Below are 25673 nucleotides of genomic sequence, written 5' to 3' on the forward strand. Positions count from 1 at the left end.
GACCTAGCCCGACACTGACTCTCCACTGCACACTCGCCTCCTTCATCCCTCAGTGACCTAGCCCTACCCTGACTCTCCACTGCACACTCGCCTCCTTCATCCCTCAGTGACGTAGCCCGGCACTGACTCTCCACTGCACACTCGCCTCCTTCATCCCTCAGTGACCTAACCCTACCCTGACTCTCCACTACACACTCGCCTCCTTCATCCCTCAGTGACCTAACCCTACCCTGACTCTCCACTGCACACTCACCTCCTTCATCGCTCAGTGACCTAGCCCGACCCTGACTCTCCACTACACACTCGCCTCCTTCATCCCTCACTGACCTAGCCTGACCCTGACTCTCCACTGTACACTCGCCTCCTTCATCCCTCAGTGACCTAGCCCTACCCTGACTCTCCTCTGCACACTCGCCTCCTTCATCCCTCAGTGACCTAGCCCTACCGTGACACTGCATTTCACACTCGCCTCCTTCATCCCTCAGTGACCTAGCCCGACCCTGACTCTCCACTGCACACTCGCCTCCTTCATCCCTCAGTGACCTTGCCCTACCCTGACTCTCCACTGCACACTCGCCTCCTTCATCCCTCAGTGACCTAGCCCGACCCTGACTCTCCACTGCACACTCGCCTCCTTCATCCCACAGTGATCTAGCCCGACCCTGACTCTCCACTGCACACTCGCCTCCTTCATCCCTCAGTGACCTAGCCCGACCCTGACTCTCCACTGCACACTCGCCTCCTTCATCCCTCAGTGACCTAGCCCGACCCTGACTCTCCACTGCACACTCGCCTCCTTCATCCCTCAGTGACCTAGCCCTACCCTGACTCTCCACTGCACACTCACCTCCTTCATCCCTCAGTGACCTAGCCCTACCCTGACTCTCCACTACACACTCACCTCCTTCATCCCTCAGTGACCTAGCCCGACCCTGACTCTCCACTGCACACTCGCCTCCTTCATCCCACAGTGATCTAGCCCGACCCTGCGACTCCACTACACACTCGCCTCCTTCATCCCTCAGTGACCGAGCCCGACCCTGACTCTCCACTGCACACTCACCTCCTTCATGCCTCAGTGACCTAGCCCTACCCTGACTCTCCACTGCACACTCGCCTCCTTCATCCCTCAGTGACCTAGCCCCACCCTGACTCTCCACTGCACACTCGCCTCCTTCATCCCTCAGTGACCTATCCCGACCCTGACTCTCCACTGCACACTCGCCTCCTTCATCCCTCAGTGACCTAGCCCGACCCTGACTCTCCACTGCACACTCGCCTCCTTCATCCCTCAGTGACCTAGCCCGACCCTGACTCTCCACTGCACACTCGCCTCCTTCATCCCTCAGTGACCTAGCCCGACCCTGACTCTCCACCACACTCGCCTGCTTCATCCCTCAGTGACCTAGCCCGACCCTGACTCTCCACTGCACACTCGCCTCCTTCATCCCTCAGTGACCTAGCCCTACCCTGACTCTCCACTGCACACTCGCCTCCTTCATCCCTCAGTGACCTAGCCCGACACTGACTCTCCACTGCACATTCGCCTCCTTCATCCCTCAGTGACCTAGCCCTACCCTGACTCTCCACTGCACACTCGCCTCCTTCATCCCTCAGTGACCTAGCCCTACCCTGACTCTCCACTGCACACTCGCCTCCTTCATCCCTCAGTGACCGAGCCCTACCCTGACTCTCCACTGTACACTCGCCTCCTTCATCCCTCAGTGACCTAGCCCTACCCTGACTCTCCACTGCACACTCGCCTCCTTCATCCCTCAGTGACCTAGCCCTACCCTGACTCTCCACTGCACACTCGCCTCCTTCATCCCTCAGTGACCTAACCCTACCCTGACTCTCCACTACACACTCGCCTCCATCATCCCTCAGTGGCCTAGCCCGACCCTGACTCTCCACTGCACACTCGCCTCCTTCATCCCTCAGTGACCTAGCCAGACCCTGACTCTCCACTGCTCACTCGCCTCCTTCATCCCACAGTGACCTAGCCCGACCCTGACTCTCCACTGCACACTCGCCTCCTTCATCCCTCAGTGACCTAGCCCGACCCAGACTCTCCACTACACACTCGCCTCCTTCATCCCTCAGTGCCCCAGCCCGACCCTGACTCTCCACTGCACACTCGCCTCCTTCATCCCTCAGTGACCGAGCCCGACCCTGACTCTCCACTGCACACTCGCCTCCTTCATCCCTCAGTGACCTAGCCCTACCCTGACTCTCTACTGCACACTCGCCTCCTTCATCCCTCAGTGACCTAGCCCTACCCTGACTCTCCACTGCACACTCGCCTCCTTCATCCCTCAGTGAGCTAGCCCTACCGTGACACTGCATTGCACACTCGCCTCCTTCATCCCTCAGTGACCTAGCCCGACCCTGACTCTCCACTGCACACTCGCCTCCTTCATCCCTCAGTGACCTAGCCTGACCCTGACTCTCCACTGCACACTCGCCTCCTTCATCCCTCAGTGACCTAGCCCGACACTGACTCTCCACTGCACACTCGCCTCCTTCATCCCTCAGTGACCTAGCCCTACCCTGACTCTCCACTGCACACTCACCTCCTTCATCCCTCAGTGACCTAGCCCTACCCTGACTCTCCACTGCACACTCGCCTCCTTCATCCCTCAGTGACCTAGCCCGACACTGACTCTCCACTGCACACTCGCCTCCTTCATCCCTCAGTGACCTAGCCCTACCCTGACTCTCCACTGCACACTCGCCTCCTTCATCCCTCAGTGACGTAGCCCGGCACTGACTCTCCACTGCACACTCGCCTCCTTCATCCCTCAGTGACCTAACCCTACCCTGACTCTCCACTACACACTCGCCTCCTTCATCCCTCAGTGACCTAACCCTACCCTGACTCTCCACTGCACACTCACCTCCTTCATCCCTCAGTGACCTAGCCCGACCCTGACTCTCCACTACACACTCGCCTCCTTCATCCCTCACTGACCTAGCCTGACCCTGACTCTCCACTGTACACTCGCCTCCTTCATCCCTCAGTGACCTAGCCCTACCCTGACTCTCCACTGCACACTCGCCTCCTTCATCCCTCAGTGACCTAGCCCTACCGTGACACTGCATTGCACACTCGCCTCCTTCATCCCTCAGTGACCCTGCCCGACCCTGACTCTCCACTGCACACTCGCCTCCTTCATCCCTCAGTGACCTAGCCCGACCCTGACTCTCCACTGCACACTCGCCTCCTTCATCCCTCAGTGACCTAGCCCGACCCTGACTCTCCACCACACACTCACCTCCTTCATCCCTCAGTGACCTAGCCCGACCCTGACTCTCCACTGCACACTCGCCTCCTTCATCCCTCAGTGACCTAGCCCGACACTGACTCTCCACTGCACACTCGCCTCCTTCATCCCTCAGTGATCTAGCCCTACACTGACTCTCCACTGCACACTCGCCTCCTTCACCCCTCAGTGAGGTAGCCCGGCACTGACTCTCCACTGCACACTCGCCTCCTTCATCCCTCAGTGACCGAGCCCTACCCTGACTCTCCACTGTGCACTCGCCTCCTTCATCCCTCAGTGACCTAGCCCTACCCTGATTCTCCACTGCACACTCGCCTCCTTCATCCCTCAGTGACCTAGCCCTACCCTGACTCTCCACTGCACACTTGCCTCCTTCATCCCTCAGTGACCAAACCCTACCCTGACGCTCCACTACACACTCTCCTCCTTCATCCCTCAGTGACCTAGCCTGACCCTGACTCTCCACTGCACACTCGCCTCCTTCATCCCTCAGTGACCTAGCCCTACCGTGACTCTCCACTGCACACTCGCCTCCTTCATCCCTCAGTGACCTAGCCCTACCCTGACTCTCCACTGCACACTCGCCTCCTTCATCCCTCAGTTACCTAGCCCGACCCTGACTCTCCACTGCACACTCGCCTCCTTCATCCCTCAGTGACCTAGCCCGACCCTGAATCTCCACTGCACACTCGCCTCCTTCATCCCTCAGTGACCTAGCCCGACCCTGACTCTCCACTGCACACTCACCTCCTTCATCCCTCAGTGACCTAGCCCTACCATGACTCTCCACTGCACACTCGCCTCCTTCATCCCTCAGTGCCCTAGCCCGACCCTGACTCTCCACTGCACACTCGCCTCCATCATCCCTCAGTGGCATTGCCCGACCCTGAATCTCCACTGCACACTCGCCTCCTTCATCCCTCAGTGCCCTAGCCCGACCCTGACTCTCCACTGCTCACTCGCCTCCTTCATCCCACAGTGACCTAGCCCGACCCTGACTCTCCACTGCACACTCGCCTCCTTCATCCCTCAGTGACCTAGCCCGACCCTGACTCTCCACTGCACACTCGCCTCCTTCATCCCTCAGTGACCTAGCCCGACACTGACTCTCTACTGCACACTCGCCTCCTTCATCCCTCAGTGACCTAGCCCTACCCTGACTCTCCACTGCACACTCGCCTCCTTCATCCCTCAGTGACCTAGCCCTACCGTGACACTGCATTGCACACTCGCCTCCTTCATCCCTCAGTGACCTAGCCCGACCCTGACTCTCCACTGCACACTCGCCTCCTTCATCCCTCAGTGACCTAGCCCTACCCTGACTCTCCACTGCACACTCGCCTCCTTCATCCCTCAGTGACCTAGCCCGACCCTGACTCTCCACTGCACACTCGCCTCCTTCATCCCTCAGTGACCTAGCCCGACCCTGACTCTCCACTGCACACTCGCCTCCTTCATCCCTCAGTGACCTAGCCCGACCCTGACTCTCCACCACACTCGCCTGCTTCATCCCTCAGTGACCTAGCCCGACCCTGACTCTCCACTGCACACTCGCCTCCTTCATCCCTCAGTGACCTAGCCCTACCCTGACTCTCCACTGCACACTCGCCTCCTTCATCCCTCAGTGACCTAGCCCGACACTGACTCTCCACTGCACATTCGCCTCCTTCATCCCTCAGTGACCTAGCCCTACCCTGACTCTCCACTGCACACTCGCCTCCTTCATCCCTCAGTGACCTAGCCCTACCCTGACTCTCCACTGCACACTCGCCTCCTTCATCCCTCAGTGACCGAGCCCTACCCTGACTCTCCACTGTACACTCGCCTCCTTCATCCCTCAGTGACCTAGCCCTACCCTGACTCTCCACTGCACACTCGCCTCCTTCATCCCTCAGTGATCTAGCCCTACCCTGACTCTCCACTGCACACTCGCCTCCTTCATCCCTCAGTGACCTAACCCTACCCTGACTCTCCACTGCACACTCGCCTCCATCATCCCTCAGTGGCCTAGCCCGACCCTGACTCTCCACTGCACACTCGCCTCCTTCATCCCTCAGTGACCTAGCCCGACCCTGACTCTCCACTGCTCACTCGCCTCCTTCATCCCACAGTGACCTAGCCCGACCCTGACTCTCCACTGCACACTCGCCTCCTTCATCCCTCAGTGACCTAGCCCGACCCAGACTCTCCACTACACACTCGCCTCCTTCATCCCTCAGTGCCCCAGCCCGACCCTGACTCTCCACTGCACACTCGCCTCCTTCATCCCTCAGTGACCGAGCCCGACCCTGACTCTCCACTGCACACTCGCCTCCTTCATCCCTCAGTGACCTAGCCCTACCCTGACTCTCTACTGCACACTCGCCTCCTTCATCCCTCAGTGACCTAGCCCTACCCTGACTCTCCACTGCACACTCGCCTCCTTCATCCCTCAGTGAGCTAGCCCTACCGTGACACTGCATTGCACACTCGCCTCCTTCATCCCTCAGTGACCTAGCCCGACCCTGACTCTCCACTGCACACTCGCCTCCTTCATCCCTCAGTGACCTAGCCTGACCCTGACTCTCCACTGCACACTCGCCTCCTTCATCCCTCAGTGACCTAGCCCGACACTGACTCTCCACTGCACACTCGCCTCCTTCATCCCTCAGTGACCTAGCCCTACCCTGACTCTCCACTGCACACTCACCTCCTTCATCCCTCAGTGACCTAGCCCTACCCTGACTCTCCACTGCACACTCGCCTCCTTCATCCCTCAGTGACCTAGCCCGACACTGACTCTCCACTGCACACTCGCCTCCTTCATCCCTCAGTGACCTAGCCCTACCCTGACTCTCCACTGCACACTCGCCTCCTTCATCCCTCAGTGACGTAGCCCGGCACTGACTCTCCACTGCACACTCGCCTCCTTCATCCCTCAGTGACCTAACCCTACCCTGACTCTCCACTACACACTCGCCTCCTTCATCCCTCAGTGACCTAACCCTACCCTGACTCTCCACTGCACACTCACCTCCTTCATCCCTCAGTGACCTAGCCCGACCCTGACTCTCCACTACACACTCGCCTCCTTCATCCCTCACTGACCTAGCCTGACCCTGACTCTCCACTGTACACTCGCCTCCTTCATCCCTCAGTGACCTAGCCCTACCCTGACTCTCCACTGCACACTCGCCTCCTTCATCCCTCAGTGACCTAGCCCTACCGTGACACTGCATTGCACACTCGCCTCCTTCATCCCTCAGTGACCTTGCCCGACCCTGACTCTCCACTGCACACTCGCCTCCTTCATCCCTCAGTGACCTAGCCCGACCCTGACTCTCCACTGCACACTCGCCTCCTTCATCCCTCAGTGACCTAGCCCGACCCTGACTCTCCACCGCACACTCACCTCCTTCATCCCTCAGTGACCTAGCCCGACCCTGACTCTCCACTGCACACTCGCCTCCTTCATCCCTCAGTGACCTAGCCCGACACTGACTCTCCACTGCACACTCGCCTCCTTCATCCCTCAGTGATCTAGCCCGACACTGACTCTCCACTGCACACTCGCCTCCTTCACCCCTCAGTGACGTAGCCCGGCACTGACTCTCCACTGCACACTCGCCTCCTTCATCCCTCAGTGACCGAGCCCTACCCTGACTCTCCACTGTGCACTCGCCTCCTTCATCCCTCAGTGACCTAGCCCTACCCTGACTCTCCACTGCACACTCGCCTCCTTCATCCCTCAGTGACCTAGCCCTACCCTGACTCTCCACTGCACACTTGCCTCCTTCATCCCTCAGTGACCAAACCCTACCCTGACGCTCCACTACACACTCTCCTCCTTCATCCCTCAGTGACCTAGCCTGACCCTGACTCTCCACTGCACACTCGCCTCCTTCATCCCTCAGTGACCTAGCCCTACCGTGACTCTCCACTGCACACTCGCCTCCTTCATCCCTCAGTGACCTAGCCCTACCCTGACTCTCCACTGCACACTCGCCTCCTTCATCCCTCAGTTACCTAGCCCGACCCTGACTCTCCACTGCACACTCGCCTCCTTCATCCCTCAGTGACCTAGCCCGACCCTGAATCTCCACTGCACACTCGCCTCCTTCATCCCTCAGTGACCTAGCCCGACCCTGACTCTCCACTGCACACTCACCTCCTTCATCCCTCAGTGACCTAGCCCTACCATGACTCTCCACTGCACACTCGCCTCCTTCATCCCTCAGTGCCCTAGCCCGACCCTGACTCTCCACTGCACACTCGCCTCCATCATCCCTCAGTGGCCTAGCCCGACCCTGACTCTCCACTGCACACTCGCCTCCTTCATCCCTCAGTGACCTAGCCCGACCCTGACTCTCCACTGCTCACTCGCCTCCTTCATCCCACAGTGACCTAGCCCGACCCTGACTCTCCACTGCACACTCGCCTCCTTCATCCCTCAGTGACCTAGCCCGACCCTGACTCTCCACTGCACACTCGCCTCCTTCATCCCTCAGTGACCTAGCCCGACACTGACTCTCTACTGCACACTCGCCTCCTTCATCCCTCAGTGACCTAGCCCTACCCTGACTCTCCACTGCACACTCGCCTCCTTCATCCCTCAGTGACCTAGCCCTACCGTGACACTGCATTGCACACTCGCCTCCTTCATCCCTCAGTGACCTAGCCCGACCCTGACTCTCCACTGCACACTCGCCGCCTTCATCCCTCAGTGACCGAGCCTGACCCTGACTCTCCACTGCACACTCGCCTCCTTCATCCCTCAGTGACCTAGCCCGACACTGACTCTCCACTGCACACTCGCCTCCTTCATCCCTCAGTGACCTAGCCCTACCCTGACTCTCCACTGCACACTCACCTCCTTCATCCCTCAGTGACCTAGCCCTACCCTGACTCTCCACTGCACACTCGCCTCCTTCATCCCTCAGTGACCTAGCCCGACACTGACTCTCCACTGCACACTCGCCTCCTTCATCCCTCAGTGACCTAGCCCTACCCTGACTCTCCACTGCACACTCGCCTCCTTCATCCCTCAGTGACGTAGCCCGGCACTGACTCTCCACTGCACACTCGCCTCCTTCATCCCTCAGTGACCTAACCCTACCCTGACTCTCCACTACACACTCGCCTCCTTCATCCCTCAGTGACCTAACCCTACCCTGACTCTCCACTGCACACTCACCTCCTTCATCCCTCAGTGACCTAGCCCGACCCTGACTCTCCACTACACACTCGCCTCCTTCATCCCTCACTGACCTAGCCTGACCCTGACTCTCCACTGTACACTCGCCTCCTTCATCCCTCAGTGACCTAGCCCTACCCTGACTCTCCACTGCACACTCGCCTCCTTCATCCCTCAGTGACCTAGCCCTACCGTGACACTGCATTGCACACTCGCCTCCTTCATCCCTCAGTGACCTAGCCCGACCCTGACTCTCCACTGCACACTCGCCTCCTTCATCCCTCAGTGACCTTGCCCTACCCTGACTCTCCACTGCACACTCGCCTCCTTCATCCCTCAGTGACCTAGCCCGACCCTGACTCTCCACTGCACACTCGCCTCCTTCATCCCACAGTGATCTAGCCCGACCCTGACTCTCCACTGCACACTCGCCTCCTTCATCCCTCAGTGACCTAGCCCGACCCTGACTCTCCACTGCACACTCGCCTCCTTCATCCCTCAGTGCTCTAGCCCGACCCTGACTCTCCACTGCACACTCGCCTCCTTCATCCCTCAGTGACCTAGCCCTACCCTGACTCTCCACTGCACACTCACCTCCTTCATCCCTCAGTGACCTCGCCCTACCCTGACTCTCCACTACACACTCACCTCCTTCATCCCTCAGTGACCTAGCCCGACCCTGACTCTCCACTGCACACTCGCCTCCTTCATCCCACAGTGACCTAGCCCGACCCTGCGACTCCACTACACACTCGCCTCCTTCATCCCTCAGTGACCGAGCCCGACCCTGACTCTCCACTGCACACTCACCTCCTTCATGCCTCAGTGACCTAGCCCTACCCTGACTCTCCACTGCACACTCGCCTCCTTCATCCCTCAGTGACCTAGCCCTACCCTGAATCTCCACTGCACACTCGCCTCCTTCATCCCTCAGCGACCTAGCCCGACCATGACTCTCCACTGCACACTTGACTCCTTCATCTCTCAGTGACCTGGCCCGACCCTGACTCTCCACTGCACACTCGCCTCCTTCATCCCTCAGTGACCTAGCCTGACCCTGACTCTCCACTGCACACTCGCATTCTTCATCCCTCAGTGATCTAGCCCGACCCTAACTCTCCACTGTACACTCGCCTCCTTCATCCCTCAGTGATCTCGCCCTTCCCTGACTCTCCACTACACACTCGCCTCCTTCATCTCTCAGTGACCGAGCCCGACCCTGACTCTCCACTGCACACTCGCCTCCTTCATCCCTCAGTGACCTAGCCTGACCCTGACTCTCCACTACACACTCGCCTCCTTCATCCCTCGGTGACCTAGTCCGACCCTGACTCTCCACTGAACACTCGCCTCCTTCATCCCTCAGTGAACTAGCCCTACCCTGACTCTCCACTGAACACTCGCCTCCTTCATCCCTCAGTGACCTAGCCCGACCCTGATTCTCCACTGCACACTCGCCTCCTTCATCCCTCAGTGACCTAGCCCTACCCTGACTCTCCACTGCATCCTCGCCTCCTTCATCCCTCAGTGACCCAGCCCGACCCTGACTCTCCACTGAACACTCGCCTCCTTCATCCCTCAGTGACCTTGCCCGACCCTGACTCTCCACTGCAAACTCGCCTCCTTCATCCCTCAGTGACCTAGCCCTACCCTGACTCTCCACTGCACACTCGCCTCCTTCATCCCTCAGTGACCTAGCCCGACCCTGAGTCTCCACTGCACACTCGCCTCCTTCATCCCTCAGTGACCTAGCCCGACCCTGACTCTCCACTGCACACTCGCCTCCTTCATCCCTCAGTGACCTAGCCCTACCCTGACTCTCCACTGCACACTCGCCTCCTCCATCCCTCAGTGGCCAAGCCCGACCCTGACACTCCGCTGCACGCTCGCCTGCTTCATCCCTCAGTGACCTAGCCCTACCCTGACTCTTCCCTGCACACTCGCCTCCTTCATCCCTCAGTGACCTAGCCCTACCCTGACTCTCCACTGCACACTCGCCTCCTCCATCCCTCAGTGACCAAGCCTGACCCTGACTCTCCACTGCACACTCGCCTCCTTCATCTCTCAGTGACCTGGCCCGACCCTGACTCTCCACTGCACACTCGCCTCCTTCATCCCTCAGTGACCTAGCATGACCCTGACTCTCCACTGCACACTCGCATTCTTCATCCCTCAGTGACCCAGCCCGACCCTGACTCTCCACTGCACACTCGCCTCCTTCATCCCTCAGTGACCTAGCCCTACCCTGACTCTCCACTACACACTCGCCTCCTTCATCCCTCAGTGAACTCGCCCGACCCTGACTCTCCACTGCACACTCGCCTCCTTCATCCCTCAGTGACCTAGCCTGACCCTGACTCTCCACTACACACTCGCCTCCTTCATCCCTCGGTGACCTAGTCCGACCCTGACTCTCCACTGAACACTCGCCTCCTTCATCCCTCAGTGAACTAGCCCTACCCTGACTCTCCACTGCACACTCGCCTCCTTCATCCCTCAGTGACCCAGCCCGACCCTGACTCTCCACTGAACACTCGCCTCCTTCATCCCTCGGTGACCTAGTCCGACCCTGACTCTCCACTGAACACTCGCCTCCTTCATCCCTCAGTGACCTAGCCCGACCCTGACTCTCCACTACACACTCGCCTCCTTCATCCCTCAGTGACCTAGCCTTACCCTGACTCTCCACTGCACACTCGCCTCCTTCATCCCTCAGTGACCTAGCCCGACCCTGACTCTCCACTGCACACTCGCCTTCTTCATCCCTCAGTGACCTAGCCTTACCCTGACTCTCCACTGCACACTCGCCTCCTCCATCCCTCAGTGACCAAGCCCGACCCTGACTCTCCACTACACACTCGCCTCCTTCATCCCTCAGTGTCCTAGACCTACCCTAACTCTCCACTGCACACTCGCCTCCTTCATCCCTCAGTGACCGAGCCCGACCCTGACTCTCCACTACACACTCGCCTCCTTCTTCCCTCAGTGACCTAGCCCTACACTGACTCTCCACTACACACTCGCCTCCTTCATCCCTCAGTGAGCTAGCACGACCCTGACTCTCCACTGCACACTCGCCTCCTTCATCCCTCAGTGACCTAGCCCGACCCTGACTCTCCACTGCACACTCGCCTCCTTCATCCCTCAGTGACCTCGCCCGAACCTGACTCTCCACTGCACACTCGCCTCCTTCATCCCTCAGTGACCTAGCCCGACCCTGACTCTCCACTACACACTCGCCTCCTTCATCCCTCACTGACCTAGCCTGTCCCTGACTCTCCACTGCACACTCGCCTCCTTCATCCCTCAGTGACCTAGCCCTACCCTGACTCTCCACTGCACAATCGCCTCCTTCATCCCTCAGTGACCTAGCCCTACCCTGACTCTCCACTGCACACTCGCCTCCTTCATCCCTCAGTGACCTAGCCCGACCCTGACTCTCCACTGCACACTCGCCTCCTTCATCCCTCAGTGACCTAGCCCGACCCTGACTCTCCACTGCACACTCGCCTCCTTCATCCCTCAGTGACCTAGCCCGACCCTGACTCTCCACTGCACAGTCGCCTCCTTCATCCCTCAGTGACCCAGCCCGACACTGACGCTCCACTGCACACTCACCTCCTTCATCCCTCAGTGACCTAGCCCTACCCTGAGTCTCCACTACACACTCGCCTCCTTCATCCCTCAGTGACCTAGCCCGACCCTGACTCTCCACTGAACACTCGCCTCCTTCATCCCACAGTGACCTAGCCCTACCCTGACTCTCCACTGCACACTCGCTTCCTTCATCCCTCAGCGACCTAGCCCGACACTGACTCTCCACTGCACATTCGCCTCCTTCATCCCTCAGTGACCTAGCCCTACCCTGACTCTCCACTACACACTCGCCTCCTTCATCCCTCACTGACCTAGCCCGACCCTGACTCTCCACTGCACACTCGCCTCCTTCATCCCTCAGTGACCTAGCCCGACCCTGACTCTCCACTGCACACTCGCCTCCTTCATCCCTCAGTGACCTAGCCTGACCCTGACTCTCCACTGCACACTCGCCTCCTTCATCCCTCAGTGACCTAGCCCTACCCTGACTCTCCACTGCACACTCACCTCCTTCATCCCTCAGTGACCTAGCCCGACCCTGACTCTCCACTGCACACTCGCCTCCTTCATCCCTCAGTGACCTAGCCCGACCCTGACTCTCCACTGCACACTCGCCTCCTTCATCCCTCAGTGATCTTGCCCGACCCTGACTCTCCACTGCACACTCGCCTCCTTCATCCCTCAGTGACAGAGCCCTACCCTGACTCTCCACTGCACACTCGCCTCCTCCATCCCTCAGTGACCTAGCCCTACCCTGACTCTCCACTGCACACTCGCCTCCTTCATCCCTCAGTGACCTAGCCCTACCCTGAATCTCCACTGCACACTCGCCTCCTTCATCCCTCAGCGACCTAGCCCGACCCTGACTCTCCACTGCACACTCGCCTCCTTCATCCCTCAGTGACCTAGCCCGACCATGACTCTCCACTGCACACTCGCCTCCTTCATCTCTCAGTGACCTGGCCCGACCCTGACTCTCCACTGCACACTCGCCTCCTTCATCCCTCAGTGACCTAGCCTGACCCTGACTCTCCACTGCACACTCGCATTCTTCATCCCTCAGTGATCTAGCCCGACCCTAACTCTCCACTGCACACTCGCCTCCTTCATCCCTCAGTGATCTAGCCCTTCCCTGACTCTCCACTACACACTCGCCTCCTTCATCTCTCAGTGACCGAGCCCGACCCTGACTCTCCACTGCACACTCGCCTCCTTCATCCCTCAGTGACCTAGCCTGACCCTGACTCTCCACTACACACTCGCCTCCTTCATCCCTCGGTGACCTAGTCCGACCCTGACTCTCCACTGAACACTCGCCTCCTTCATCCCTCAGTGAACTAGCCCTACCCTGATTCTCCACTGCACACTCGCCTCCTTCATCCCTCAGTGACCTAGCCCTACCCTGACTCTCCACTGCATCCTCGCCTCCTTCATCCCTCAGTGACCCAGCCCGACCCTGACTCTCCACTGAACACTCGCCTCCTTCATCCCTCAGTGACCTAGCCCGACCCTGACTCTCCACTGCAAACTCGCCTCCTTCATCCCTCAGTGACCTAGCCCTACCCTGACTCTCCACTGCACACTCGCCTCCTTCATCCCTCAGTGACCTAGCCCGACCCTGAGTCTCCACTGCACACTCACCTCCTTCATCCCTCAGTGACCTAGCCCGACCCTGACTCTCCACTGCACACTCGCCTCCTTCATACCTCAGTGACCTAGCCCTACCCTGACTCTCCACTGCACACTCGCCTCCTCCATCCCTCAGTGGCCAAGCCCGACCCTGACACTCCGCTGCACGCTCGCCTGCTTCATCCCTCAGTGACCTAGCCCTACCCTGACTCTTCACTGCACACTCGCCTCCTTCATCCCTCAGTGACCTAGCCCTACCCTGACTCTCCACTACACACTCGCCTCCTTCATCCCTCAGTGAACTCGCCCGACCCTGACTCTCCACTGCACACTCGCCTCCTTCATCCCTCAGTGACCTAGCCTGACCCTGACTCTCCACTACACACTCGCCTCCTTCATCCCTCGGTGACCTAGTCCGACCCTGACTCTCCACTGAACACTCGCCTCCTTCATCCCTCAGTGAACTAGCCCTACCCTGACTCTCCACTGCACACTCGCCTCCTTCATCCCTCAGTGACCCAGCCCGACCCTGACTCTCCACTGAACACTCGCCTCCTTCATCCCTCGGTGACCTAGTCCGACCCTGACTCTCCACTGAACACTCGCCTCCTTCATCCCTCAGTGACCTAGCCCGACCCTGACTCTCCACTACACACTCGCCTCCTTCATCCCTCAGTGACCTAGCCTTACCCTGACTCTCCACTGCACACTCGCCTCCTTCATCCCTCAGTGACCTAGCCCGACCCTGACTCTCCACTGCACACTCGCCTTCTTCATCCCTCAGTGACCTAGCCTTACCCTGATTCTCCATTGCACACTCGCCTCCTCCATCCCTCAGTGACCAAGCCCGACCCTGACACTCCACTACACACTCGCCTCCTTCATCCCTCAGTGTCCTAGACCTACCCTAACTCTCCACTGCACACTCGCCTCCTTCATCCCTCAGTGACCGAGCCCGACCCTGACTCTCCACTACACACTCGCCTCCTTCTTCCCTCAGTGACCTAGCCCTACACTGACTCTCCACTACACACTCGCCTCCTTCATCCCTCAGTGAGCTAGCACGACCCTGACTCTCCACTGCACACTCGCCTCCTTCATCCCTCAGTGACCTAGCCCGACCCTGACTCTCCACTGCACACTCGCCTCCTTCATCCCTCAGTGACCTCGCCCGAACCTGACTCTCCACTGCACACTCGCCTCCTTCATCCCTCAGTGACCTAGCCCGACCCTGACTCTCCTCTGCACAGTCGCCTCCTTCATCCCTCAGTGACCTAGCCTTACCCTGACTCTCCACTGCACACTCGCCTCCTTCATCCCTCAGTGACCTCGCCCGACCCTGACTCTCCACTGCACACTCGCCTCCTTCCTCCCTCAGTGACCGAGCCCTACCCTGAGACTCCACTAAACACTCGCCTCTTTCATCCCTCAGTGACCTAGCCCTACCATGACTCTCCACTGCACACTCGCCTCCTTCATCCCTCAGTGACCGAGCCCGACCCTGAGACTCCACTACACACTCGCCTCCTTCATCCCTCAGTGACCTAGCCCTACCCTGACTCTCCACTGCACACTCGCCTCCTTCATCCCTCAGTGACCTAGCCCTACCCTGACTCTCCACTACACACTCGCCTCCTTCATCCCTCAGTGACCTAGCCCGACCCTGACTCTCCACTGCACACTCGGCTCCTTCATCCCTCAGCGACTTAGCCCTACCCTGACTCTCCACTGAACACTCACCTCATTCATCCCTCAGTGACCTATCCCGACCCTGACTCTCCACTGCACACTCGCCTCCTACATCCCTCGGTGACCTAGCCCGACCCTGGCTCACCACTGCACACTCGCCTCCTTCATCCCTCAGTGACCTTGCCCGACACTGACTCTCCACTGCACACTCGCCTCCTTCATCCCTCACTGACCTTGCCCGACCCTGACTCTCCACTGCACACTCGCCTCCTTCATCCCTCAGTGACCTAGACCTACCCTGACTCTCCACTGCACACTCGCCCCCTTCATCCCTCAGTGACCGAGCCCGACCCTGGCTCTCCACTGCACACTCGCCTCCTTCATCCCTCAGTGACCTAGCCCGACCCTGACTCTCCACTGCACACTCGCCTCCTTCATCTCTCAGTGACCTAGCCCGACCCTGACTCTCCACTGCACACTCGCCTCCTTCATCCCTCATTGACCTAGCCCTACCCTGACTCTCCACTGCACACTCGCCCCCTTCATCCCTCAGTGACCTAGCCTGACCCTGACTCTCCACTGCACACTCGCCCCCTTCATCCCTCAGTGACCTAGCCTGACCCTGACTCTCCACTGCACACTCGCCTCCTTCATCCCTCAGTGACCTAGCCCTACCATGACTCTCCACTGCACACTCGCCTCCTTCATCCCTCAGTGCCCTAGCCCGACCCTGACTCTCCACTGCACACTCGCCTCCTTCATCCCTCAGTGACCCAGCCCGACACTGACTCTCCACTGCATACACGCCTCCTTCATCCCTGAGTGACCTAGCCCGACCCTGACTCTCCACTGCACACTCGCCTCCTTCATCCCTCAGTGACCTAGCCCGACCCTGACTCTCCACGACACACTCGCCTCCTTCATCCCTCAGTGACCTAGCCCGACACTGACTCTCCACTACACACTCGCCTCCTTCATCCCTCAGTGACCTAGCCCGACCCTGAATCTCCACTGAACACTCGCCTCCTTCATCCCTCAGTGACCTAGCACTACCCTGACTCTCCACTGCACACTCGCCTCCTTCATCCCTCAGTGACCGAGCCCGACCCTGACTCTCCACTGCACACTCGCCTCCTTCATCCCTCAGTGACCTAGCCCTGCCCTCACTCTCCACTGCAGACTCGCCTCCATCATCCCTCAGTGACCTAGCCCGACCCTGACCCTCCACTGCACACTCGCCTCCTTCATCCCTCAGTGACCTAGCCCTACCCTGACTCTCCACTGCACACTCGCCTCCTTCATCCCTCAGTGATCTAGCCCTACCCTGACTCTCTACTGCACACTCGCCTCCTTCATCCCTCAGTGACCTAGCCCTACCCTGACTCTCCACCTCAGACTCGCCTCTTTCATCCCTCAGTGACCTAGCCCATCCCTGTTTCTCCACTGCACACTCGCCTCCTTCATCCCTCAGTGACCTAGCCCTACCCTGACTCTCCACTGCACACTTGCCTCCTTCATCCCTCAGTGACCTAGCCCGACCCTGACTCTCCACTGCACACTCGCCTCCTTCATCCCTCAGTGACCGAGCCCGACCCTGACTCTCCACTGCACACTCGCCTCCTTCATCCCTCAGTGACCGAGCCCGACCCTGACTCTCCACTGCACACTCACCTCCTTCATCCCTCAGTGACCTAGCCCTACCCTGACTCTCCACTGCACACTCACCTCCTTCATCCCTCAGTGACCTAGCCCCACCCTGACTCTCCACTGCACACTCGCCTCCTTCATCCCTCAGTGACCTAGCCCCACCCTGACTCTCCACTGTACACTCGCCTCCTTCATCCCTCAGTGACCGAGCCCCACCCTGACTCTCCACTGTACACTCGCATCCTTCATCCCTCAGTGACCTAGCCCGACACTGACTCTCCACTACACTCGCCTCCTTCATCCCTCACTGACCGAGCCTGACCCTGACTCTCCACTGCACACTCGCCTCCTTCATCCCTCAGTGACCTAGCCTGACCCTGACTCTCCACTGCACACTCGCCTCCTTCATCCCTCAGTGACCTAGCCCTACCCTGACTCTCCACTGCACACTCGCCTCCTTCATCCCTCAGTGACCGAGCCCGACCCTGACTCTCCACTGCACACTCGCCTCTTTCATCCCTCAGTGACCTAGCCTGACCCTGACTCTCCACTGCACACTCGCCTCCTTCATCCCTCAGTGACCTAGCCCTATCGTGACTCTCCACTGCACACTCGCCTCCTTCTTCCCTCAGTGACCTAGCCCGACACTGACTCTCCACTGCACACTCGCCTCCATCATCCCTCAGTGACCTAGCCCGACCCTGACTCTCCACTGCACACTCGCCTCCTTCATCCCTCAGTGACCTAGCCCGACCCTGACTCTCCACTGCACACTCGCCTCCTTCATCCCTCAGTGACCTAGCCCGACCCTGCCTCTCCAGTGCACACTCGCCTCCTTCATCCCTCAGTGACCTAGCCCGACCCTGCCTCTCCACTGAACACTCGCCTCCTTCATCCCTCGGTGACCTAGACCGACCCTGACTCTCCACTGAACACTCGCCTCCTTCATCCCTCAGTGATCTAGCCTGACCCTGACTCTCCACTGCACACTCGCCTCCTCCATCCTTCCCTGCACACTCGCCTCCTTCATCCCTCAGTGACCTAGCCCGACCCTCAATCTCCACTGAACACTCGCATCCTTCATCCCTCAGTGACCTAGCCCTACCCTGACTCTCCACTGCACACTCGCCTCCTTCATCCCTTGCTGACCTAGCCCGACCCTGACTCTCCACTGCACACTCGCCTCCTTCATCCCTCAGTGACCTAGCCCGACCCTGACTCTCCACTACACACTCGCCTCCTTCATCCCTTACTGACCTAGCCCGACCCCGAGTCTCCACTGCACAATCGCCTCCTTCATCCCTCAGTGACCTAGCCCGACCCTGAATCTCCACTGCACACTCGCCTCCTTCATCCCTCAGTGACCTAGCCCTACCCTGACCCTTCACTGCACACTCGCCTCCTTCATCCCTCAGTGACCTAGCCTTACCCTGACGCTTCGCTGCACACTCGCCTCCCTCATCCCTCAGTGACAGAGCCCTACCCTGACTCTCCACTGCACACTCACCTCCTCCATCCCTCAGTGACCAAGCCCGACCCTGACACTCCACTGCACGCTCGCCTGCTTCATCCCTCAGTGAACTAGCCAGACCCTGACGCTCCACTGCACACTCGCCTCCTCCATCCCTCAGTGACCAAGCCTGACCCTGACTCTCCACTGCACACTCGCCTCCTTCATCCCCCAGTGACCTAGCCCTACCCTGACTCTCCACTGCACACTCGCCTCCTTCATCCCTCAGTGACCTAGCCCGACCCTGACTCTCCACTGCACACTCGCCTCCTTCATCCCTCAGTGACCTAGCCCGACCCTGACTCTCCACTGCACACTCGCCTCCTTCATCCCTCAGTGACCTAGCCCTACCCTGACTCTCCACTACACACTCGCCTCTTTCATCCCTCAGTGACCTAGCCCGACCCTGACTCTCCACTGCACACTCGCCTCCTTCATCCCTCAGTGACCTAGCCCGGCCCTGACTCTCCACTGAACACTCGCCTCCTTCATCCCTCGGTGACCTAGTCCGACCCTGACTCTCCACTGAACACTCGCCTCCTTCATCCCTCAGTGACCTAGCCCGACCCTGACTCTCCACTGCACACTCGCCTCCTCCACCCTTCAGTGACCTCGCCCGACCCTGACTCTCCACTGCACACTCGCCTCCTTCATCCCTCAGTGACCTAGCCCGACCCTGAATCTCCACTGAACACTCGCATCCTTCATCCCTCAGTGACCTAGCCCGACCCTGACTCTCCACTGCACACTCACCTCCTTCATCCCTCAGTGACCTAGCCCGACCCTGATTCTCCACTGCACACTCGCCTCCTTCATCCCTTACTGACCTAGCCCGACCCTGACTCTCCACTGCACACTCGCCTCCTTCATCCCTCAGTGACCTAGCCCGACCCTGACTCTCCACTGCACACTCGCCTCCTTCATCCCTCAGTGACCTAGCCCTACCCTGACTCTTCACTGCACACTCGCCTCCTTCATCCCTCAGTGACAGAGCCCTGCAATGACTCTCCACTGCACACTCGCATCCTCCATCTCTCAGTGACCAAGCCCGACCCTGACACTCCACTGCACGCTCGCCTGCTTCATCCCTCAGTGAACTAGCCCGACCCTGACTCTCCACTGCACACTCGCCTCTTTCATCCCTCAGTGACCTAGCCTGACCCTGACTCTCCACTGCACACTCGCCTCCTTCATCCCTCAGTGACCTAGCCCTATCGTGACTCTCCACTGCACACTCGCCTCCTTCTTCCCTCAGTGACCTAGCCCGACCCTGACTCTCCACTGCACACTCGCCTCCTTCATCCCCCAGTGACCTATCCCGACCCTGACTCTCCACTGCACACTCGCCTCCTTCATCCCTCAGTGACCTAGCCCGACCCTGACTTTCCACTGCACACTCGCCTCCTTCATCCCTCAGTGACCTAGCCCGACCCTGACTCTCCACTGCACACTCGCCTCCTTCATCCCTCAGTGCCCTAGCCCGACACTGACTCTCCACTGCACACTCGCCTCCATCATCCCTCAGTGACCTAGCCCGACCCTGACTCTCCACTGCACACTCGCCTCCTTCATCCCTCAGTGACCTAGCCCGACCCTGACTCTCCACTGCACACTCGCCTCCTTCATCCCTCAGTGACCTAGCCCGACCCTGCCTCTCCACTGCACACTCGCCTCCTTCATCCCTCAGTGACCTAGCCCGACCCTGCCTCTCCACTGAACACTCGCCTCCTTCATCCCTCGGTGACCTAGACCGACCCTGACTCTCCACTGCACACTCGCCTCCTCCATCCTTCACTGCACACTCGCCTCCTTCATCCCTCAGTGACCTAGCCCGACCCTCAATCTCCACTGAACACTCGCATCCTTCATCCCTCAGTGACCTAGCCCTACCCTGACTCTCCACTGCACACTCGCCTCCTTCATCCCTTGCTGACCTAGCCCGACCCTCAATCTCCACTGAACACTCGCCTCCTTCATCCCTCAGTGACCTAGCCCGACCCTGACTCTCCACTACACACTCGCCTCCTTCATCCCTTACTGACCTAGCCCGACCCCGAGTCTCCACTGCACAATCGCCTCCTTCATCCCTCAGTGACCTAGCCCGACCCTGAATCTCCACTGCACACTCGCCTCCTTCATCCCTCAGTGACCTAGCCCTACCCTGAACCTTCACTGCACACTCGCCTCCTTCATCCCTCAGTGACCTAGCCTTACCCTGACGCTTCGCTGCACACTCGCCTCCCTCATCCCTCAGTGACAGAGCCCTACCCTGACTCTCCACTGCACACTCACCTCCTCCATCCCTCAGTGACCAAGCCCGACCCTGACACTCCACTGCACGCTCGCCTGCTTCATCCCTCAGTGAACTAGCCCGACCCTGACGCTCCACTGCACACTCGCCTCCTCCATCCCTCAGTGACCAAGCCTGACCCTGACTCTCCACTGCACACTCGCCTCCTTCATCCCCCAGTGACCTAGCCCTACCCTGACTCTCCACTGCACACTCGCCTCCTTCATCCCTCAGTGACCTAGCCCGACCCTGACTCTCCACTGCACACTCGCCTCCTTCATCCCTCAGTGACCTAGCCCGACCCTGACTCTCCACTGCACACTCGCCTCCTTCATCCCTCAGTGACCTAGCCCTACCCTGACTCTCCACTACACACTCGCCTCCTTCATCCCTCAGTGACCTAGCCCGACCCTGACTCTCCACTGCACACTCGCCTCCTTCATCCCTCAGTGACCTAGCCCGGCCCTGACTCTCCACTGAACACTCGCCTCCTTCATCCCTCGGTGACCGAGACCGACCCTGACTCTCCACTGAACACTCGCCTCCTTCATCCCTCAGTGACCTAGCCCGACCCTGACTCTCCACTGCACACTCGCCTCCTCCATCCTTCAGTGACCTCGCCCGACCCTGACTCTCCACTACACACTCGCCTCCTCCATCCTTCAGTGACCTCGCCCGACCCTGACTCTCCACTGCACACTCGCCTCCTCCATCCTTCAGTGACCTCGCCCGACCCTGACTCTCCACTGCACACTCGCCTCCTCCATCCTTCACTGACCTAGCCCGACCCTGACTCTCCACTGCACACTCGCCTCCTCCATCCTTCAGTGACCTCGCCCGACCCTGACTCTCCACTGCACACTCGCCTCCTCCATCCTTCAGTGACCTCGCCCGACCCTGACTCTCCACTGCACACTCGCCTCCTCCATCCTTCAGTGACCTCGCCCGACCCTGACTCTCCACTGCACACTCACCTCCTTCATCCCTCAGTGACCTAGCCCGACCCTGATTCTCCACTGCACACTCGCCTCCTTCATCCCTTACTGACCTAGCCCGACCCTGACTCTCCACTGCACACTCGCCTCCTTCATCCCTCAGTGACCTAGCCCGACCCTGACTCTCCACTGCACACTCGCCTCCTTCATCCCTCAGTGACCTAGCCCTACCCTGACTCTTCACTGCACACTCGCCTCCTTCATCCCTCAGTGACAGAGCCCTGCAATGACTCTCCACTGCACACTCGCCTCCTCCATCTCTCAGTGACCAAGCCCGACCCTGACACTCCACTGCACGCTCGCCTGCTTCATCCCTCAGTGAACTAGCCCGACCCTGACTCTCCACTGCACACTCGCCTCCTTCATCCCTCAGTGAACTAGCCCGACCCTGACTCTCCACTGAACACTCGCCTCCTTCATCCCTCAGTGACCTAGCCCGACCCTGACTCTCCACTACACACGCGCCTCCATCATCCCTCAGTGACCTAGCCCGACACTGACTCTCCACTGCACACTCGCCTCCTTCATCCCTCAGTGACCTAGCCCGACCCTGCCTCTCCACTGCACACTCGCCTCCCTCATCCCTCAGTGACAGAGCCCTACCCTGACTCTCCACTGCACACTCACCTCCTCCATCCCTCAGTGACCAAGCCCGACCCTGACACTCCACTGCACGCTCGCCTGCTTCATCCCTCAGTGAACTAGCCCGACCCTGACGCTCCACTGCACACTCGCCTCCTCCATCCCTCAGTGACCAAGCCTGACCCTGACTCTCCACTGCACACTCGCCTCCTTCATCCCCCAGTGACCTAGCCCTACCCTGACTCTCCACTGCACACTCACCTCCTTCATCCCTCAGTGACCTAGCCCGACCCTGAATCTCCACTGCACACTCGCCTCCTTCATCCCTCAGTGACCTAGCCCGACCCTGACTCTCCACTGCACACTCGCCTCCTTCATCCCTCAGTGACCTAGCCCTACCCTGACTCTCCACTACACACTCGCCTCCTTCATCCCTCAGTGACCTAGCCCGACCCTGACTCTCCACTGCACACTCGCCTCCTTCATCCCTCAGTGACCTAGCCCGGCCCTGACTCTCCACTGAACACTCGCCTCCTTCATCCCTCGGTGACCTAGTCCGACCCTGACTCTCCACTGAACACTCGCCTCCTTCATCCCTCGGTGACCGAGACCGACCCTGACTCTCCACTGAACACTCGCCTCCTTCATCCCTCAGTGACCTAGCCCGACCCTGACTCTCCACTGCACACTCGCCTCCTCCATCCTTCAGTGACCTCGCCCGACCCTGACTCTCCACTGCACACTCGCCTCCTTCATCCCTCAGTGACCTCGCCCGACCCTGACTCTCCACTGCACACTCACCTCCTTCATCCCTCAGTGACCTAGCCCGACCCTGATTCTCCACTGCACACTCGCCTCCTTCATCCCTTACTGACCTAGCCCGACCCTGACTCTCCACTGCACACTCGCCTCCTTCATCCCTCAGTGACCTAGCCCGACCCTGACTCTCCACTGCACACTCGCCTCCTTCATCCCTCAGTGACCTAGCCCTACCCTGACTCTTCACTGCACACTCGCCTCCTTCATCCCTCAGTGACAGAGCCCTGCAATGACTCTCCACTGCACACTCGCCTCCTCCATCTCTCAGTGACCAAGCCCGACCCTGACACTCCACTGCACGCTCGCCTGCTTCATCCCTCAGTGAACTAGCCCGACCCTGACTCTCCACTGCACACTCGCCTCCTTCATCCCTCAGTGAACTAGCCCGACCCTGACTCTCCACTGAACACTCGCCTCCTTCATCCCTCAGTGACCTAGCCCGACCCTGACTCTCCACTACACACGCGCCTCCATCATCCCTCAGTGACCTAGCCCGACACTGACTCTCCACTGCACACTCGCCTCCTTCATCCCTCAGTGACCTAGCCCGACCCTGCCTCTCCACTGCACACTCGCCTCCTTCATCCCTCAGTGACCTAGCCCGACCCTGCCTCTCCACTGCACACTCGCCTCCTTCATCCCTCAGTGACCTAGCCCTACCCTGACTCTCCACTGCACACTCGCCTCCTTCATCCCTCAGTGACCTAGCCCTACCCTGACTCTCCACTGCACACTCGCCTCCTTCATCCCTCAGTGACCTAGCCCTACCCTGACTCTCCACTGCACACTCGCCTCCTTCATCCCTCAGTTACAGAGCCCTACCCTGACTCTCCACTGCACACTCGCCTCCTCCATCCCTCAGTGACCAAGCCCGACCCTGACACTCCACTGCACGCTCGCCTGCTTCATCCCTCAGTGAACTCGCCCGACCCTGACTCTCCACTGCACACTCGCCTCCTCCATCCCTCAGTGACCAAGCCTGACCCTGACTCTCCACTGCACGCTCGCCTCCTTCATCCCTCATTGACCTAGCCCGACCCTGACTCTCCACTGCACACTCGCCTCCTTCATCCCTCAGTGACCTAGCCCGACCCTGACTGTCCACTGCACACTCGCCTCCTTCATCCCTCAGTGACCTAGCCTACCATGACTCTCCACTGCACACTCGCCTCCTTCATCCCTCAGTGACCTAGCCCGACCATGACTCTCCACTGCACACTCGCCTCCTTCATCCCTCAGTGACCAAGCCCGACCCTGACTCTCCAGTGCACACTCGCCTCCTTCATCCCTCACTGACCTAGCCCGACCCTGACTCTCCACTGAACACTCGCCTCCTTCATCCCTCAGTGACCGAGCCCGACCCTGACTCTCCACTGCACACTCACCTCCTTCATCCCTCAGTGACCTATCCCTACCCTGACTCTCCACTGCACACTCGCCTCCTTCATCCCTCAGTGACCTAGCCCCACCCTGACTCTCCACTGCACACTCGCCTCCTTCATCCCTCAGTGATCTAGCCCGACCCTGACTCTCCACTGCACACTTGCCTCCTTCATCCCTCAGTGACCTATCCCTACCCTGACTCTCCACTGCACACTCGCCTCCTTCATCCCTCAGTGACCTCGCCCTACCCTGACTCTCCACTGCACACTCGCCTCCTCCATCCCTCAGTGACCAAGCCCGACCCTGACTCTCCACTGCACGCTCGCCTGCTTCATCCCTCAGTGAACTAGCCCGACCCTGACTCTCCACTGCACACTCGCCTCCTTCATCCCTCAGTGACCAAGCCTGACCCTGACTCTCCACTGCACACTCGCCTCCTTCATCTCTCAGTGACCTAGCCTGACCCTGACTCTCCACTGCACACTCGCATTCTTCATCCCTCAGTGACCTAGCCCTACCCTGACTCTCCACTGCACACTCGCCTCCTTCATCCCTCAGTGACCTAGCCCGACCCTGACTCTCCACTGCACACTCTCCTCCTTCATCCCTCAGTGACCTAGCCCTACCTTGACTCTCCACTGCACACTCGCCTCCTTCATCCCTCAGTGCCCTAGCCCGACACTGACTCTCCACTGCACACTCGGCTCCGTCATCCCTCGGTGACCTAGTCCGACCCTGACTCTCCACTGAACACTCGCCTCCTTCATCCCTCGGTGACCTAGACCGACCCTGACTCTCCACTGAACACTCGGCTCCTTCATCCCTCAGTGATCTAGCCTGACCCTGACTCTCCACTGCACACTCGCCTCCTCCATCCTTCACTGCACACTCGCCTCCTTCATCCCTCAGTGACCTAGCCCGACCCTCAATCTCCACTGAACGCTCGCATGCTTCATCCCTCAGTGACCTAGCCCTACCCTGACTCTCCACTGCACACTCGCCTCCTTCATCCCTTGCTGACCTAGCCCGACCCTGACTCTCCACTGCACACTCGCCTCCTTCATCCCTCAGTGAC

The sequence above is a fragment of the Somniosus microcephalus genome, chromosome 4 (assembly GCF_052327205.1).
Source record: "Somniosus microcephalus isolate GS21.2 chromosome 4, FLI_Smic_1.0, whole genome shotgun sequence".
Lineage (NCBI taxonomy): Eukaryota > Metazoa > Chordata > Chondrichthyes > Squaliformes > Somniosidae > Somniosus > Somniosus microcephalus.